The 18,381-nt window shown below is 36.6% G+C and overlaps 1 pseudogene across 1 annotated transcript; it reads right to left on the reverse strand.

The window, feature by feature from the left end:
• Positions 1-1,373: 1,373 nt before the first annotated feature.
• Positions 1,374-14,004, reverse strand: LOC138323657 (uncharacterized; annotated as a pseudogene). Its single transcript, XR_011208577.1, has 5 exons — positions 13,561-14,004; positions 4,209-4,313; positions 3,810-3,953; positions 3,397-3,500; positions 1,374-3,010 (listed from the first exon to the last, which is right to left on the reverse strand). The product of XR_011208577.1 is annotated as an uncharacterized protein (transcript).
• Positions 14,005-18,381: the final 4,377 nt, after the last annotated feature.

Raw genomic sequence — 18,381 nt, forward strand, 5'->3', positions numbered from 1 at the left:
TTCTCACAACCTACGTTACAAGTCCCTGTGCTTTATATAGGGGTCGGTGAGTCGTCGGAATGTAAAACAAAAATGGCTGTCCTCAACCGGGGAATGTCTCATAAACGATTCTTGGAAAAACGAGTATACTTATTTAAAAAAAATCATGTTAATAATTTTAACTTGCATTGTCAGCTTTAACTTAAAAATCGACATAGAATGATTCTGTAATTATTGTAGAATTTCCTTAGTTAAAGCTGACAATGCAAGTTAAAAACATGCAGTTGAAATTAAAAAAAAATTATTAACGAAATATTTTTTTTTCAAAAATTGTTTCTGAGACATCCCCTAGTTATGACAGTGTGGTATCTAAGGAAGTGGCAGCCATTTTTCTTTTGCTCTGCTTAGTAACCTTCACTGGCCAACCCCCTATATAAAGCACGGGACACTTGACACACGTGTATCATTCTAAGCATATCTTGTCTCAGATACACATGCCCCGATATTGCAAATAACAATGTCAAATTGAAAATAAACACTGCACTCACCTGACAATATTTCATTGAAGTAATAGATGAATGTGTTGTCAGCTATATCCCAACATATGTCCAATACGAACTAATAAAACACTTCAATATACACTCTGTTTTACACGTACATGTACAACGACACGTGTGTGTTCTTGCATAGTTGTGGCTCGTTCGGGTCAGGTACGCAGTCACGTGTATATGGTCAGTTGAGTGCGTCGGGTACGATGATATACGTGGAGATATGTGGACGGATTATTTTTGGATTTCTATTCACTTGCGTTGGAATTTTATTTTGAGAAACATCTAAATGACAACTTAGAGGAGTTGACATGTTTTCTTGCTAAAAAAAAGTCCCATATAGTTTTACACGTGAGGGTTTTGTTTACCTATTTTTAGGTGACATAACCTGTGGACTGCTAGGTGTATAGATACATGAATGAGCGCACGTGTGTCGATTCACGCGCTTTATATAGGGGTCGGTGAGTCGTCGGAATGTAAAACAAAAATGTCTGTCCTCAACCGGGGAATGTCTCATAAACGATTCTTGGAAAAACGAGTATACTTATTTTAAAAAAAATCATGTTAATATTGTAATTATTGTAGAATTTCCTTAGTTAAGGGATGTTTTGAAACTTGGCCCAGATACATGTAGAGTAATTAACATGCACTGATAGCCTTAGTAATACATCTGCAATGAATATTTCCTTCAGTGCAGTGGCAACTTTGACTTATAAGTATTCGGGTACTATATTGATGATTATAATGAATCGGTTTCATATTGATAAGGCGAATCTCAATATTTCCATCCGGGAGAATGCAGGATAGCAAAACTATCTAATTTGATAAAAAAACAGAACACCAAGATTTGTACAAAGTATATATTGTAAAACAGACATGTTCAACCATGTGCAATATAATGAATGTGTTTAAAGTTGTTAGTCAAATATAAATCAATATTGCTCCGCTTATTCATTTCTTAAACACTTTGGAATGTGTCTTTAAAAAATAAATTGAAAGGCTCTTTTCGAATCGCTGGATATGCCGCCTGATTTTGCCAATGGCGACTCTCAGCATCCAGCATTCAAGAGGTAAGAAGGGATATAGCTACTATTATGTTGGATGTTTAAATGAAGGAGTGCCTACAAGTAACCATTCCAAGAGGTAGTTTTGGGGGAATGACTTAAAACAAGTACGAAAAGACCGGTTTGTAGTCAATTTTGAAACATTTAAATAAACTACCCTTATAATGGTGTTTCATCAATAAAGGGAGATCACTCTCAATACATCGTAAACCTAAAGTCGAAATAAGAATCATGACCTAAAAGTAGAAATCGGTTCGTTGCAGACACTTCTCCATCTTATGAAATAATATAAATTAATTAACAAGGTAGGAAGCAAGTCTATTTTTAGCAAGTGGAAGATTCAATAAATCTTATTTACAAAATGAGGAACTCTGGACATTATATGTAGTTGTATATCTATATATAATCTTATAAACATAATATAGCTAATACATAAATCTATAAAAGATATGTACATTGAATAATAGTGAGACCTGGTGCGATGAACATGGTTGCGTACATAAAAGGACTACTTCCGGTCCCGATGTTTCTATTTTTAGACGAGTCGATCACCTAAGGTGATTGTGGTATTGTAAGTAAACATTTGGCAGTAAATTGAGACCAACCACATGATAAACCCAGATAAGTTATGCAATGCATAAATCTTAAAGTTGACATTTCATTGAAATAGTAACATTTAGTAATTACATATATATGGAATCGGGTGTATGAAAACACACACTCACATCCCTTACAAGCACATAGAGATACAACCGTTCTTGCTGAATGAGTATCTTATAAGGAGATGAAGATGAACACTATATAATATATTCTACTTCTACCATCAAGAAACATGTATAACAGGAAATACTGGGACTTTGACTCTTAAAACCTCAATGATAACTCATATAATGTACAGTATCGAACACAGCAGATCACATCCCTGTTTGTGAAAGTCTTGACCTGGTTTTAGACATTATGCAACTGTGGAAGCTTCCATGTTAGGCTTTCGTTTGTTTGGATTATGATAATACATTGTGGATAGCTACAACAGCTAGCTTTCAAAAGAGGTCCAGCTGTCTCGGTCACCATTTTGATGCAAAGATGATTGTTGTCATGTGATCGTCCCTCCTACTTCGCTGTCCAGTATGGCTCGCCGTAAGTTACAGGCAGATAACGAGGTTGCTGGACCATGTATGGTTGTTGGGCATACATTTCAGCGCCATACCCGGAGTAGCCGTAGTTGTATGAAGGATAGTATCCTGCCTCAGGTTGGACGTAGACATCCTTAGCGACTGGCTCTTTCTTTTCGTAGGACAGGTCGTCAAAGTGGCATCCAGCGATGGCGTAGAAGCAGGCAGTCAGACCGGCCAAGACAGCACCGACCCAGCCCAAGATGTAGGAGTAACCGTAGGAGCGGCTTGTAGCGTTGGTCAATGCCTGGAAGAGTAAGTATAGAAAAAATATGAGTAAATAATGTTCCAATACCAACAATACCATTACAATAGCAATATTTGATATGGCGAAAAAAGACTGCAAAAGATAAATTCATGGCCTCCTGATTCTAGATTATATAATACATTAAAGTAGGTTAGGTCAGGAGGCGACAAGACAGGACAAACCAGGTTGGAACATGATGAGACATAAATACTATATATTGCAAAATTAAAAGACAAAGTTTACCAATTCAATTCATATAGTGAATTTAGTTTAACAAACCATGCAATTGAAAAGACCATCCAACACAAGCTGTTCTTTATTTGTTTTCTTCTTATTTTTTCTTTTACGGAGCAAGTACCGGAAAGTTAAATAAAATAAAGACTTACATTGCTCCATGTATAGGGAAAATTTGCTGCCGTGTCCGTGATCTTGTTCTTCTCCATGTACTCGGCGCCATGGAAGAATGCAATTGAGGCAGCACAGGAGAAGGCTAGAAGGAAAATAAAACAACCATCAAATACTTATCTACAATGTATGTGTATTCGTATCACAAGTCTCTTGGCCCGGTTTTGTTTCGAGTACAGTCTGTTTTTTGTCAACTTGTATTGTCCTTGTTTTACTTTGAAATAACATGAATTTTGGAACCAATTAAAATGCTCGTTCCAGTCAAGAGTGAATAATTACCATTAAATGAATCATGAAACAAGGCAGAATATGACTCTGAGAATCATCAAATGCACACGACCCAATAAGAGCAATGCCATGGGACATCATACAACATACATATTAGGTGACTTACCTGCTATGAAAGCAAAGAGAGATGCCAGATAGGCCCAGCGTGCCTTATGACGTATTACACAGATAAGGATGAGTCCAAACACAAATGCTGTCAGGAAGGCAACAAGTGCCAGGATGAAAAACGCCAACCAGCATCGGATCAGATCTGAGGACCAAAATCGAAATAAGAGTCGTGCTCGTCATTAACCTATTCTGTTCTATCAGTTACGCTTTGTTTCAGTCCGTCAGTACTGATGGAGTGAAACGAAAGGAAACTACTTTGAGATCATAATGGTCGTAAAATACAAATTACTAGTTGTTCTCGGTACATACAGAGGATTTAAGCCTTAGTTCACCTCCAGGTGAAGTAAAATGCCAAAGTTATTAAGTTTGTTTGAGGAAAATAAAATTATATACGTACGTATTCTCGTGATGTAGTGCTCGGTATACGAGTTAGTCCTCTCCGGCATTTCGTAAGAGATGTGGAAGCAATGCTGGTCCAACAAGTTTGCAGCACCATCCAAGACTGGAAGTAGAAAGGGAGACAACTCTTACGAACACATCAAGCAAAACAATGTACAACAAATTATTGTAAAACTTGAATCAATTGTAGAAAGTCACAGTATACATTCAATTTTCTAACAAGTTATACAGAGGTTAGGAGGTCGGCTTATGGTAGCAGATCAGGCCAAAACAATGTCTGTTTAGGGTTACATTGGCAAAAATAGGGTTTCTAAAGGAAAGGCTATTGACCAAGGACGACTTTGTTTCTGGTTTGACAGACCATTACCTGTATTATATTAGTGTCACTGAACCTGTGTTTAGTATTTTGTTTGTCTGTTCGTCTGTTTGTTGTGCTCCATTCTCGCAACATCAAAGCCCATAAACCAGTGTTCCCAGACAAATGGGCCATTTGCTGCGAAGTCTAGATGGCGCTTTAAACCTATCACACTAGTGTAGGCAAATGCTATTGTGTATTTGCATATTGCAGTGTTGCCTCACTTACGGTTAGGTATTTATTGTGACGTCATTTGTTTGCGAACGTAAAATCATAATTTTCAGTGAATTTCGTTCACAAAATAATGACATCACAATGGATACCTACCCACAAGGGAGAGAACTCTGTAATATGTGGAAATTATTGATTTATCTACTCTTCCTGGTATGTATAGATCGTGACTTCATATATTCGCAAGCGAAACGTCGTATTTTGTTCCGAATGAACGGAGTAAATCTTGCCTACTCACTAATTAATGTATTTCGCTGGTAATTGTATCACGAGTTTCGGATGGAAAGACCAACGCCCTCACACGACAGCAGATAATTAGCTACTTATTAATATACATAGATAATATATGACATTAACATGTGCAAAAATTTGTAATTCCGCAGAAGTACATTTGAAAGCAGTCACGTTCTCTGTTTTGTTCATTTAGAGGAGGAGGTGTAGAGGGGGCGTGTAATATTATTTATAATGTATGTAAATATCCACAAAACTCATCTATGTTTTTGACATTGCATACACGGAAAGCACCGGGACATTAATTAACAAAGGTTCCTCATACGGACTACTTAATGGAGGTTAATACACATTGACACTGTACCAATTTGTCCAGTCTGTCAAATATCATAATAATACCATCGTGTCGTGTTTAGCTGGCCATGTCACACCTAGGGCTATACATACCTGGTCCAATTATAAATATACATATGATGGTCATAAACCTGCGGGGTCCTAATACAAACGACACATCAGGGCCACAGAAAATCACACATTCACATAAAGATCATAAGAGTTTAAGACAATTCCTCTATTAAACCAATAGACCGCATATAAAAATATAAACAACGTTAATTTTATTCCTAAGGAGCTGTCATCAACCGGATGATGACAATACATCAAGCGGGGGTATAAATACATCAAATTTTGCCAGATGCCTATTGTCATTAAAGATTTATGAGTCACCTAAAGGAATGTGTATTGCCTATGAACATTTGTTTTTATAAAATATCGTGATAGGCGCTCCCGTACTACTGCGAGTAACCTGTATAATAGGTGTATTTTTAAAGTCAATTAAACATGTATATCGGGATTTCTGGTTACAATACACACAGTTTGCTAATGCTAATTAAAATCGACCGAACATTATATCACGATCATTAAGCTAATATGATGTTTTTAAGGGTGACGTTATTTTTAATGACTTTATAAATAGTACATCCTTTCACGAGTTATGTACGTCTTTCAGTCTAATTGCCTAAATCCTTTGAAAACCACGTTCATGTCATTAATGTCATTAATTATATATATACATTCGACAGTTCACCAATAGGCTTTCACCTCACTTTCGCCCTATAAGGCTCCCACAAATCGATGACAGCGGTAATTTGTCTCCGGTAACTTCGGGTTTCCAATTTCACTAGTCAACAAATTCTAGCCTAATACTTGCATGTATGATATTTTTTTCATTTCATTATAAGCTCAGGGCTTTATATATACACAACAAACATTACTTGGTCACATCTAATCCTGTTTTTGCTCAACCATCCGTGAAGTTCACTCGGTATCAAAGTTACATGCAAAGTTAGAATTACATGGCCTTCCGCAGATAATTTGTCACTGAAGCTTTATTTATTTGTAAGGCGTCTTGCTCCGAGGTTATCGAACTGTGGTCGCGAGGAGTTTTGTCCTTAAGGACAGACTGGGTCTTGTCATTTACATTGTACATGGCGAGCCAGCGGTGCATGTCTGACTCACTACCAAAAATATTACCTGGCTTTTTCATTAAATTGAATGTACACATTACATACATTTTATCATATACGAATGCTATGAAACAAATGATTAGCATTTTTGTACCGGATTTGGCTGAGTGTGCTTAACTTTTTATACTTACGTCACTTATAACTGGATATCGAATATGAGTGTACAGATTCCAGATCTATATTCTAATATTAGAACAGAAACCGTGCCCATGTATTTTGTATTCTCTTCATATCAATTCTGTCCAGACCGTGGGATATGTCTTACACGATATGTAACGCTGATATTTCGAATTTTAAAAAACAATATACATACACAACATGTACATGTATATCAACATACATAAAGCGAACATAATTGAAAAATAAGGGGAAAAACAGAAAAAAAATCTTGGTGGGAATCGTGAATGGAGTCACGTTACGATGTCCTTGAAGATTGCGTTGTATATTATGTATTTAGCAGTCAAACGTGGGCAGACATATTGTGACATTTCGAGCTGTTTCATATTGTAATCAACCGAACCCGACTCCATTTCAGTCTGTATGCAGAGCATTTAATTTTTGTGTAGATCTATACAAGTCGTAAAATCTCTAATTCACTGTATACAACACAGTACAAAGTAGCCCTAGACGGCCAAGGAAGTTTAATTATGAAACGCATTTAGAAGCAAACGTGTCCCACTTTGCAAACTTTATTTATACACGAGGTTGTGTATGAATCGATCTTCTGGGTTGTATGTGAATACATATAGTGTTTACACAAATTTCCGATCGACCGGTTGAACAAGACTGTTAACATACACGTACCTCTGTGAGTTCATAGGTTCAGTTCAGTCCTTTAATGCGCGTGTCAAACTGTGAATCTAAATTTTAGTTTAAAATGTCAAGTCTTTAGTTCTAATACAAGGCAAAACAGGATATGGGATTGCACTTACCGAAAATTTATGCAAAATTGAGAATATAGAAACATCGATACGCAATGAAAATGAAAATACGCTAATAAAACTTCAAAGCCCGTGAATTGTCGCTTTTTTGGAGTCAATGAGACGTTCAAATCTACATATTACTGGCAGTTTTATTTTGTGTCCGTATGCTGTTAGACTATTTACTAACAAATCCAGAATTCTAACGTCCTCCAAGCTTTCTTCAATTAATATCTCTAGCTAAAACGGAACAGTTCGGTATTTTCCGTCATAGTTCGGGATCATTCGGTACTTTCCATCATGGTTCGCACAGGGACCTGGCACGATTTTTTTAAACTAACAGTATACATATATATATATTATAGTATCAAGGGTATGAACTCGGCGGTCGAGAAAAACGGACCTATTTTTTCAAAACCGTGATTATTTTAATAAATGGGTTCTATACAACAGTGACGGATATCTTACCTTGAAGAGAAATAATTTATCTTTCCATTGAGTGCTTGATGAACAAAATTGGCCAAGTATTGACGAAGTTATGGCTTGATGAATCGGGAAATTTCCGAAAAATGTGCTAGGTAGACATTTCCCTGTCCGGTCGAAATGTTGTCTCGGCTCTAGTGGGTACCTCAAAAACCAAGCCAAAATCACAAAATCTACGCTTGTGGTGGTAAACAGTACCCATAACTGTGTTCATCCACAATCTCCTTTGGAGGTGTCATTACCCGTACTTTTTAGAAACTCCATTTAAACTTCGTGTAGCTCACTTACTTTAACCATCACCGCCATGTTCATTTGTTCTTCGGAACGCTTCTCGAGTTTACCCACAAGCACAACATTGCATAATTTGCATAATGTAGTCACTATATGTAAAGTCGAGAAGCGTTCCGAGAGAAAAACGAACATGGCGGTAACGGTTAAAGTAAGTGAGCTACACGATGTTTAAATGGAGTTTCTACAAAGTACGGGTTATGACACCCCTAAAGGAGATTGTGAATGAACACAGTTATGGGTACTTTTTACCACCACAAGCGTAGATTTTGTGATTTTGGCTTGGTTTTTGAGGTACCCATTAGAGCCGAGACAACATTTCGACCGGACAGGGAAATGTCTACCTAGCACATTTTTCGGAAATTTCCCGATTCATCAAGCCATAACTTCGTCAATACTCGGCCAATTTTGTTCATCAAGCACTCAATGGAAAGATGAATTATTTCTCTTTAAGGTAAGATATCCGTCACTGTTGTATAGAACCCATTTATTAAAATAATCACGGTTTTGAAAAAATAGGTCCGTTTTTCTCGACCGCCGAGTTCATACCCTTGATACTATAATATATATATATGTATATCATTGGTTAAAAATTTTCGTGCCAGGTCCCTGTGATGGTTCGTATTATTCAATGATCATAATTCCCATATACAATTACCGATTCCCGGCTGATTTATATGTGTTGTGGTTTTACAAATTGTATGAGATATGAAGACGACGAAATTCGGTCAGACCTATATTCTGATCCTGTTTTGACCTTAGGGAATGTCTGGACAATTATAGCCCCTGGTCAGCTATAAACTGGACATTACCACCATCACTCGTCCAAATAAAAAACATGATGACCCATTATGTCCGAGTAAATCATTTACTAAAGTCATTCATAGATGTACTATGTGAAAAGTGGCTACTATGAGACGTAATGGTGAGAAACGACTTGAGGAAGGAAATTTGACGTCCTGGTGTACTTAGCATTACACACTGTACAACAAATGTATATAAATATGTCTTTCTAAACATGCAGCAGAGCTGTTTTTAATGTCATTTGAGTATTTATATCAGTCAGTTACGTATACTTACTTCATTCCATCGCTTCTCAAAATGGTATACCGGCACGAGGTAGGTGCGGCCTTGCATTTAGCTTTTAATTAAGAGACGATGACCGAACATATTTGTATTTTGTCATACCTTTATGTATATGTCAAAGTTGATATCGTCTTTTTGTATATTTGGTGTAACTCTTCGCTGTCTGAATTAAGTGTGTATACAAATGTATGTGTGTATATGTAAACATGTTTTGTACCTACGTAAGTCTATTGGCTATTGGGTTTAGAAATTTGATTGATTCGAACGTAATGGTAACAAGCTATCTTCATGAAAAATATGACACGAATACAATTACATGTATTGTCTGAATTTTGTTTAACAAAAAGTAGTAAGAGTCTAAAAACTATCAGATATTCAAATGATTGTTTTTGCATGGGACAAAACGTTGCGTAAAACACGTAACTCGAATATTTGAATAGAAAAATATGTCTCGGAACTTTGTGTTACCATACAGTTGTTGGTCTACAGCACCTGATGTTTTGATAAATTGTTCAACCGAGACAAAACATTGTGTCATTTAAATAATAATTGGCTACATAGATTGTCTTCATATAACCTTAATTTTACATACAAACGTATATCTGATGAATTATTAGCGGGTGTCGGCTTAACGCCCATTAGGGGGTGTGGTTATAAATATGACTAATAAGGGTGGATAGCATACAATACAGACATTATGTGACGACTCTTATGTGTAAATATAGATGATAATACAGGCTACCTACAAAGGGCGTCGTGTTTCAACTCTTTTGCTTAAGCTCTCACTGTTTTTCAGTCTACAACTTTTTTTTTACGTTCTTCAGACTTTACAGTTAAAAGATTTAATACTTAAATACTCATTAAATAATCCGATTCATTGACTCACAGGGGCTTGGTGTGTCGCATATTCCACCATTAGATTTATATACGCGTCAAGTATTTTATCTTAAACTATTTTGGGATTATTTCCCAGTTCCTGTGAATTCTGCATGTAAAGTCGAGTGAAGTCTCGGTACTGGGACATACAAATGTATACTGTCAATTTCAGCAAGCGTCCCTTTTTTACTTGTCCGCTTGTGCAATGTAGATTATGATATTCTCATGAATTTTGAAATTTTATCAAATTACAAGTGTGAGATATTGGTGTGTACTAGACGATCCACGACATTATGAGCGACTCGACAATAAATTTACGACACGGATGGGTGGTACTACCAACAACCCCTTGTTCTACACAGCGTTACAGTGTCAATTTCATGCGCTAGATTCTTGTGATAAAATACTTCATTTTACAATAAACTTAAACAGGTCGAGATGTGTCGACAAAACACCTCGTTGCACTTCATTTATTTCTAGTGCATCGCACACATAGGCGTATATCATTTATAAACAGGTACATGGGTATAATTTTATACCGGAATTCTCAAATATTATTTGACCTATATAATATTCTGACTTTGAAATGACGTAACAGAGCGTGGTATTATTCCTTTATGACGTTACAGGGTGTCGTCGTATAAACATGAATATGTTTGGAATGTTGGAAACATTCCTCACCGGACAGTATTCTGTGGGTGTCATTTTACTGAAAAATAGCGAGAAAATTTGAAACCTTCAATTTTAAGTCGTATTCCCTGGAGGGATTTAAGCGGCTATCGAGCGCGAATCTATTTAAAGATTATCTGGACAGTCCACTCGTGACAAAAGCAAACACGGTACGACAGCCATATGCATTGTAAGGGTCCCATTGACGTGCCTATTCGAGTAGAATAACTGACCGCGTCAATAAGGGTGGTGCTGTGGAAATTTTGAAATCAAAATCAAGACGTCACAAGTGAATAAGCACAAGGCGAAACCTTAAAACTAGCCTTTACGGAGAACAAGCTTTAAAGCATGAATATCCGACTTCACAAGATAAACTATATATATTTTAGAAAGACAATTGTTTCGCTCGGTTTCGAAGTCCGGAAATGATCTCAAATTAAACTCGGCTGCAATACCGAATTACGTTATTGTCGACATATATCTTTCAGCGTTTCATTACCAAACATTCACACTATGGGTTTCTAGCATAAAACCCTTAAGGGACAGTTGTTAAGTACATTTACCCTCTGTATACTCTTAACTTTTCTCTATTTCCTAAATAAATCGGACACGTCCATTTCGGGTGTGGCAACAATTTAATTCCCCAACTCAGTTAATGTCTATTTCCATTACGGGTGCGGCGACAATTAAAGTCACCAGGCTGAAAACGTAGTACTACATAGGAAGTGTATAATATACCCTTGCTAGTACATCCTAGACGCGAGTATAGTTTGTTCCACTCCAGATATTAAGGTATGTCCCACAATGGATTGGGTTACTGGGCTAATGGATGCCAGTGTATTGTTTATTTGGTGTTGGGTTCCACACGCTAAACACCCTGGTAAATCTAACACACAAACTGTCCTATTTTATATCAGAAAGAGATATTCTAGGATGGGTTTTATACATAAAATTCACGATCGAAACAGATATAAAGTCCTATTGAGCCAAGACCAAAATCTGGCAATACAATCCAGGGCGATGGGTTAGGATGGGTTAAGCCTAAATGGTCGTGGATAAAACAAAAAATAAAACTTATGGTGTAGACAAGTTGCGTTTCAACAACATACAAAAGATCTAGGATAACGATTCATCCATGTACGGATTGGTTGGTTTATTAAGTTTAACGTTGTATAAATACCATTGGTCATGTTATTACGACCTTCCCTGTATGCCATGATTGGGAGAGTGAATGTGTTGTGTATTGGGAGGCTGCAGTATATTCCATTGTAATAGTGAAAGCTGAAGTGTCATCTCGCCGAATGTCTATGTTTAGGTAAATCCAAGTGTTTGTATCAATCTACAGTGCAAGACAGCTTCATTTAGATGTTTATTTTATTTAGATGATTTTAAAGGTCAAAAGTATGATGTTTCGAAAAAAATAAGACGTAACAGTTCTGATGAAACAGTAAAACGATAAATGGAAGAGAAATCGGTATTTATAATAAGCTGTTGTCCAATAGGAGCACGAAAATACTAAAATAGCTAAAGGACGTCTATCATTTATATAGTACAAATGGATGGAAATGAAATTAATGTGTTTGTATAACTGGCAATGGGTAATTATTTGATTCCGAGATCACCGATTGGTTTGTGTAATGCAATGCTTGGTTTTTGGGGACAGAATCCACGGACAACATTGTTTTACAATAAAGAGCAATGTATTTAAGTGTAGGGATACAATAGCTTTGACTGAGTGCAGTGAATGGTACCAAAAAGGGCTCAAAACAGAACAGTTGAAACTGATCAGATACCAATTTAGGAGTATACATTCAACAAAAATGTAAGAAATTGCTTTAAATGTGCACGAATCTTGGTAGATACAAGAAACCGGAAGTTAAAAGGCGCCAAAATAAAGAGTTTTTAGCAGAATAATCGAACGGTCAACAAAAATGACAGATTGGTTTTCTACCGGTTAAAAAATTGACAGCATGAAATCGAGATGTACATAAGTAATACCACTTGATAATACTGTAAAACTGTGCAGTCCTAATGATGTAAATGCTATTAATAGCGACGTTTATGGGTCACAGTAAATTATTGATTATAATCTACCAAGACAATTACTACAAACAGATGTCGCTGCTTTTAATCATATGTGGGATATATATATATATGACCAAGAGATCCGATGACAGCTTTATGTATCTTGTTTCGCATGGGTGACCCCAACAGAACAGTCCGATCAATATGATGAACACCTGTAAACAAAATCAGTCCCCACCCCCGGGATACACATCGGAATGTGTCTTTCTTGAGACCACGGGTCGGTACTTTTATCACCCGATTACATTTTCGTGAAAAATAACGACCATTAGTTTTTCTCCAAACAGGAAGCAAAAAGCCATTACAAGTTCTGTGAACATACAAGACAACGTAAAATAAAAGAAATAAGTTGTAATATAAATAGACTTTTGTCAAACTGTCAAAGACAAAATCAGAATCTGGCAGATAGTTTGGTGTATAATTTATGCTTCAACTAACAACCAATGTAAATTTGGTACCCGAATATAATAGGTACGATCATATATGTTCTATAAATTTGTCCACATGGTCGCCATTTTGACTGTTTCTGGGTGGGGCATAGGTATATTTATGAAGTTGATAGCAAAAATATAAAAATAAAAAAAATATTTCGATACTCACACTGTGTGTCGTTGCCAGGGAAACACGTCCTGAAGAGACCATTCCTCCTGGTATGAGTATACATGCCATCGGCGAGATTTGTAGTAGAACTAAGATATAAGGCGTTGTCAGAAGCCTGAAGGATTTTCCTGTCTACTGTATATACCAACCAGTAGTCTGTAGCAAAAGACACTGCCATGAAAACTATCACAATCGGCAACATGATGGTGGCTAAAGCCATCATCACCTTGGCACACATTCGGTCCCCCATGACTGGACGGTGGTCGTGTTTTCTTATCCGATAGATGACAGAGAATGGCAGGTCCCGTTCCGAAACGAAAGGTAGAATGGAGACGAGGCAGTCACCGCTTGTACCTGTTTCCAGTTGACTGTGTCCTGTGACCCTAGGCGTGCCGCATGAATGATTACGTACAATGGCGCAGTAATCATTTACCTGGCGCTTTGTAGCTCCTACGTATACAGGTATGCCGAGAGTGTTTTATATATAGACCTATACAAACACATGCAAACGAGTTTGGGAAGAACCTGCCGAGTCGGACCAATACCAGCTAGCTACAGTGACGCTTTATATTACAGCCATCTATTGTTAGATACATGTATGGGAATACACAATATATAGTTGATTGGGCGATTTGATTATATCGATATTTTCACGTCTACACGCATATTGTTAAATCAGGCGCGATCACAGGACACTTACACATAAGGTATACAAATGATAGGTTGTAGTAACATCTTCTGACTCGGACTAGCCTAGTCGGAAGTATTGTCATATCTCAGACAAATAACAAAACTTAGGACTCTGTTATCTAAGTCCTTTTGTTTGAAGTTTAAGTCTTTAAAGTCAGAATTTTGTCTAATGATGGGGACTTAAATTCTAATGAAATGAGAACAATTTCAGACGCTGTGCATGCCAATTTTGGAAATTATAGCTCTTTACCGGGATCGCTGCCATTCTGTGAATTGTTCAGCAAAACCTCTGCAAATGTTTTACACAGGTCCAAATACATGTTTTTAGTTTAGTTAACAGCAATTTTATTGTAACATGAGACAAATGGATTGGACAAAAGTTATTACAACTTACTGACGTCCTTTCCGAACAAATACATATATAATTACAATGATATTTTGTCACGTGATAGCTTAAATATGTCTATATATGTTTACTTTATATATCAAAACAGAACTAAAGTTACAAATTAGGATATAGCTAATGAGATAAAGGAGGGATTAGAGACACCAACGCATATTTTTGTTTGTTATAGAGGGTTTTGTTTAGAACGTGTGAGTGGTCATTCTTAACTAGTCGGGGTAAGTATAATCCTTGTCTATACACACATAGCCTTCTGATTTTCTAATGTTCAGTCACATCCCGTGCCGCGTTTGTCCAAATACATGTACATATGCACACACACAAAAACAGACACCACATTTAGTTCTCAAGTTCCTGTTCTTCAAACCAGTTCAGAGTATCGCCGACGTCTTTATACTTTGATATATATTTGACTGCGAGAACTAGCTTTGACAAAAATCTTTTCAAAGTTTCCGAAAGGGTGGTTTAAATAGTCAAAAGAGGACGATTATTTGTACACCGAAGTCGTGAATGCCGACACCCACGTTCTCTTACAACACGTCAATAGGTTACTTCTAATGGATGTTGTCTATGTCCGGCTATCAAGTTACATGTGCTATTGTGATTCTGTAGATTTTAAACGCAACACAATTAATAGTGTTACTTTTTAATGAATACATAAAGTTGTAATGCCGAAGCATTTCTGAAATATATAGTTTGAATAGGTATATACTTAGTCTATACGTTTTCGCTATAATTCAATTTTCTATGCTACATTCATATCTATTGGTTAAAAATTCGGGGTTAGTATTGCATAATCTGAAAAAATGTCGAGTGAAAAGAGGTTATATACGAAAACGTTTTGGCGGGAAATTTTAAAGGCAACCGTCATTGGCCAAACCATTGGCTAAGATATCAATGTGCAACAATTATTTTCTGTTATTAAAATAACAAGCAAAAGCAAGAAAATCAATGCCTAATTAGTACCTCATTAAGTTATAAAATTAGGTTATAAGCATTCAACCCAAGTTGTAAATAGGACGTTGATCTTAATCAAGGAACCGAGATAAATGAAGGTTTGTTTGTTTTATTCGGTTAAAACGTCATATTAACGGTCACGATGATTTAAGGATGTTTCGTGTGTGCACAAAGTTGCGATGTGTATGTTCGCTAGCCAGGGCTTTACACTTTGATTCCACAAATCATTGACAGATACATGCCTGTTCAAAACATCGTGCCCTTGAATCCCAGGGCATCCAATCAAATTGCATCTTACTTTCGGTTCTTGAGAAGAAGTCGTTCAAAGATTAGCCATTTCGACCTATGTAACACTGGTTGGCAAGCTATAAGTATACGAGACACAATTTTACACGAATGTTGATGAGTGACGGACGACATGTGTACAAATTATGCATATGTTAAAATGGCAAACGCATTTCGGATATCTGCTATCATTTTTTTAATACGCATGTATCTATCATTTTCTCTTAGGACTGAACCAATATAAGATACAGAATTATAAAGGAGCGGTATCATTTTGGGCATTATTATGACCACTCAGTAATAAGCAAAATATTTTGCATTAAGATACATCAAGGTCAGCTGCATATTGTAAGCCATTCAGAATATCATTTTTTTCTGGACTTATGGTAATATCGGAAGTCAAAGGGTGAAAATCACATTTTCATAAATCCTAGTTTATTGATTATATGAATAATTTTTTTTGCAGTTTTTCCCTTAGAATTGGGTTTGTGAAGTCAGTTCAGAAAACTAGTGAAAAATTGAATATATGTAAGTAGATAACATTGACCTAGTTTAGCAATTGATCTTTTTTAGCATTAAAATCTTTAATAATTTTGCTTTGACTTTGATTTGAAAGCTTGAGATTGATGTTGAGTACTGCATGTGAATCTTGATGTGACCTAAACAAGAAGATTACATCGATATCGTAGGATCCCATTCGCATTCACTCATTTACCATATAAAGCAGGTTTGTAAAGTATTCGAGCTAATTTCTAATAACACCTTCACTGAGGTAGTATGTTCTATAGCAAAATTTTAAAAGGCGACTAAATTTGAAATCTTAATTTTATGGCTACATGTATATCAAAATTCTTTATTTTACAAACCATTTCAAAGCTTTAGAGTAATGTTAAGTATTAGGGTCATATTTGCCGAGTCAGTTACGGAAATTGAGTCATATTCGATGAATGGTATAATCTGGTAATTAAATATTTTCTGGACTTACTATATTTAAGGCAAGTGTTTAAGATGTATAAACTTGTTTTATGAGAAAAACTTACGCAATGTCTAAATTGAAAGTATGATGTTAGAACATTGTGCCTTCTGTTCATTGCGAGATCGCAAAAGGCAACTTCATATGGAACCTTTATCTTGTGGCTCCAGGAACAAAAATGTATTTCACATCTAGTGTTGACTGTGAGAGAGAGTTCCCTTGGAAATAACTGGATTGTAATGACGGGAAAGTACGGAAGCCGTGAGGGGACATTCTGACTTTTGATTTCTTACTTCTTAAATGACCCTAGCTGTTAATAGGACGTTAAACTAATCAAACCAAATCTAACTTCTTACTTCTCACTTCTACATTCTCACTTCCAACTTCTTACTTATTACTTTTGTTATAGAAATTTGGCGGGAAAGAAGCAATCTTTCTTCTAAAGGCGAGATGAACGGAGCTTGGGTTTCTTGAAGTACATGTTATTTCAACGTAATTTTGACGTCGTTTTCGTGAAGTTTAAACTGCTGCGATAATATTGACAAGTAGGTTGGGAGAGCTGGTCACCAATTTACTTATATTCCACGTTATTGTCAATTTATTTCTTTGGTAGACATATTGCGAACTGATGTATATATAAAGTAGGTAGGGCTTAAGAATTGTACCTGCTGCCCCTATTGCATGATCGTAAAAGGCGACTAAATTTAGGATCTTATCTTTTCTCTTCTTCCTAACTGACGTTATCCTTCCTAATGCCTCTCTTGGCACCGCCTCACTTTTGGCCTTGAGTTGAGCGTTCGCCCCTGTGAGGAAGGCTCTGGGTTCTGTCCCCAGGCCGAGACACACCAAAGTCTATAAAAGTGGTAGTTTCTGCTCCTGCTTAGCGCTCAGCACACTGGGAGTCGGACGACTGGTTAGCCCGTTGTCAGTATAATGTGACCGGGTGGGGTATGTTGCTTGGTGTCTTCGGCGGCATGCTTCAGTGATATAGCACTATAAAAAGGGCAACAGTTCCACTATACAAGAAGACACTACATGAATATACCGCAGTCTCCCAAAGTACGCACCTCGCACAACACACACGCAACACACATCATACATGGGAGGCCGTCCTTACATGACCATAGCTGTTAATAGGACGTAAATTGATCAAACAAACAAACAAACAAATATAAAGTAGGGCTGTAACGAGTATCCGAGTATTCACGAATTATTGAGAAAGATCGGATACGAATATTCGTTACTCCTGATATTTGTGGATCGCGATCTTTCAAAAGCAAGAAATAATACCTTCTTTAATTCTGTCATAGCTCAAAAATGTGAAGGAACGTACACTAAAATCTGAAAATCATCGATGTTTTCACTTTGAAGTAGACCGGAAGTACACAAGAGCTGCGTGAAGTAAAGCTAGCAACATGTTATTTTCGTATCCACGCTTCGATGCAATGTTGTGAATTCTTCATAAAATAATAATGATAAAGCATAATTATTGAATTCTAGAGATGTAAGAGAT

Source organism: Argopecten irradians, chromosome 5 (genome assembly GCF_041381155.1).
Source record: "Argopecten irradians isolate NY chromosome 5, Ai_NY, whole genome shotgun sequence".
NCBI classification, from domain to species: domain Eukaryota; kingdom Metazoa; phylum Mollusca; class Bivalvia; order Pectinida; family Pectinidae; genus Argopecten; species Argopecten irradians.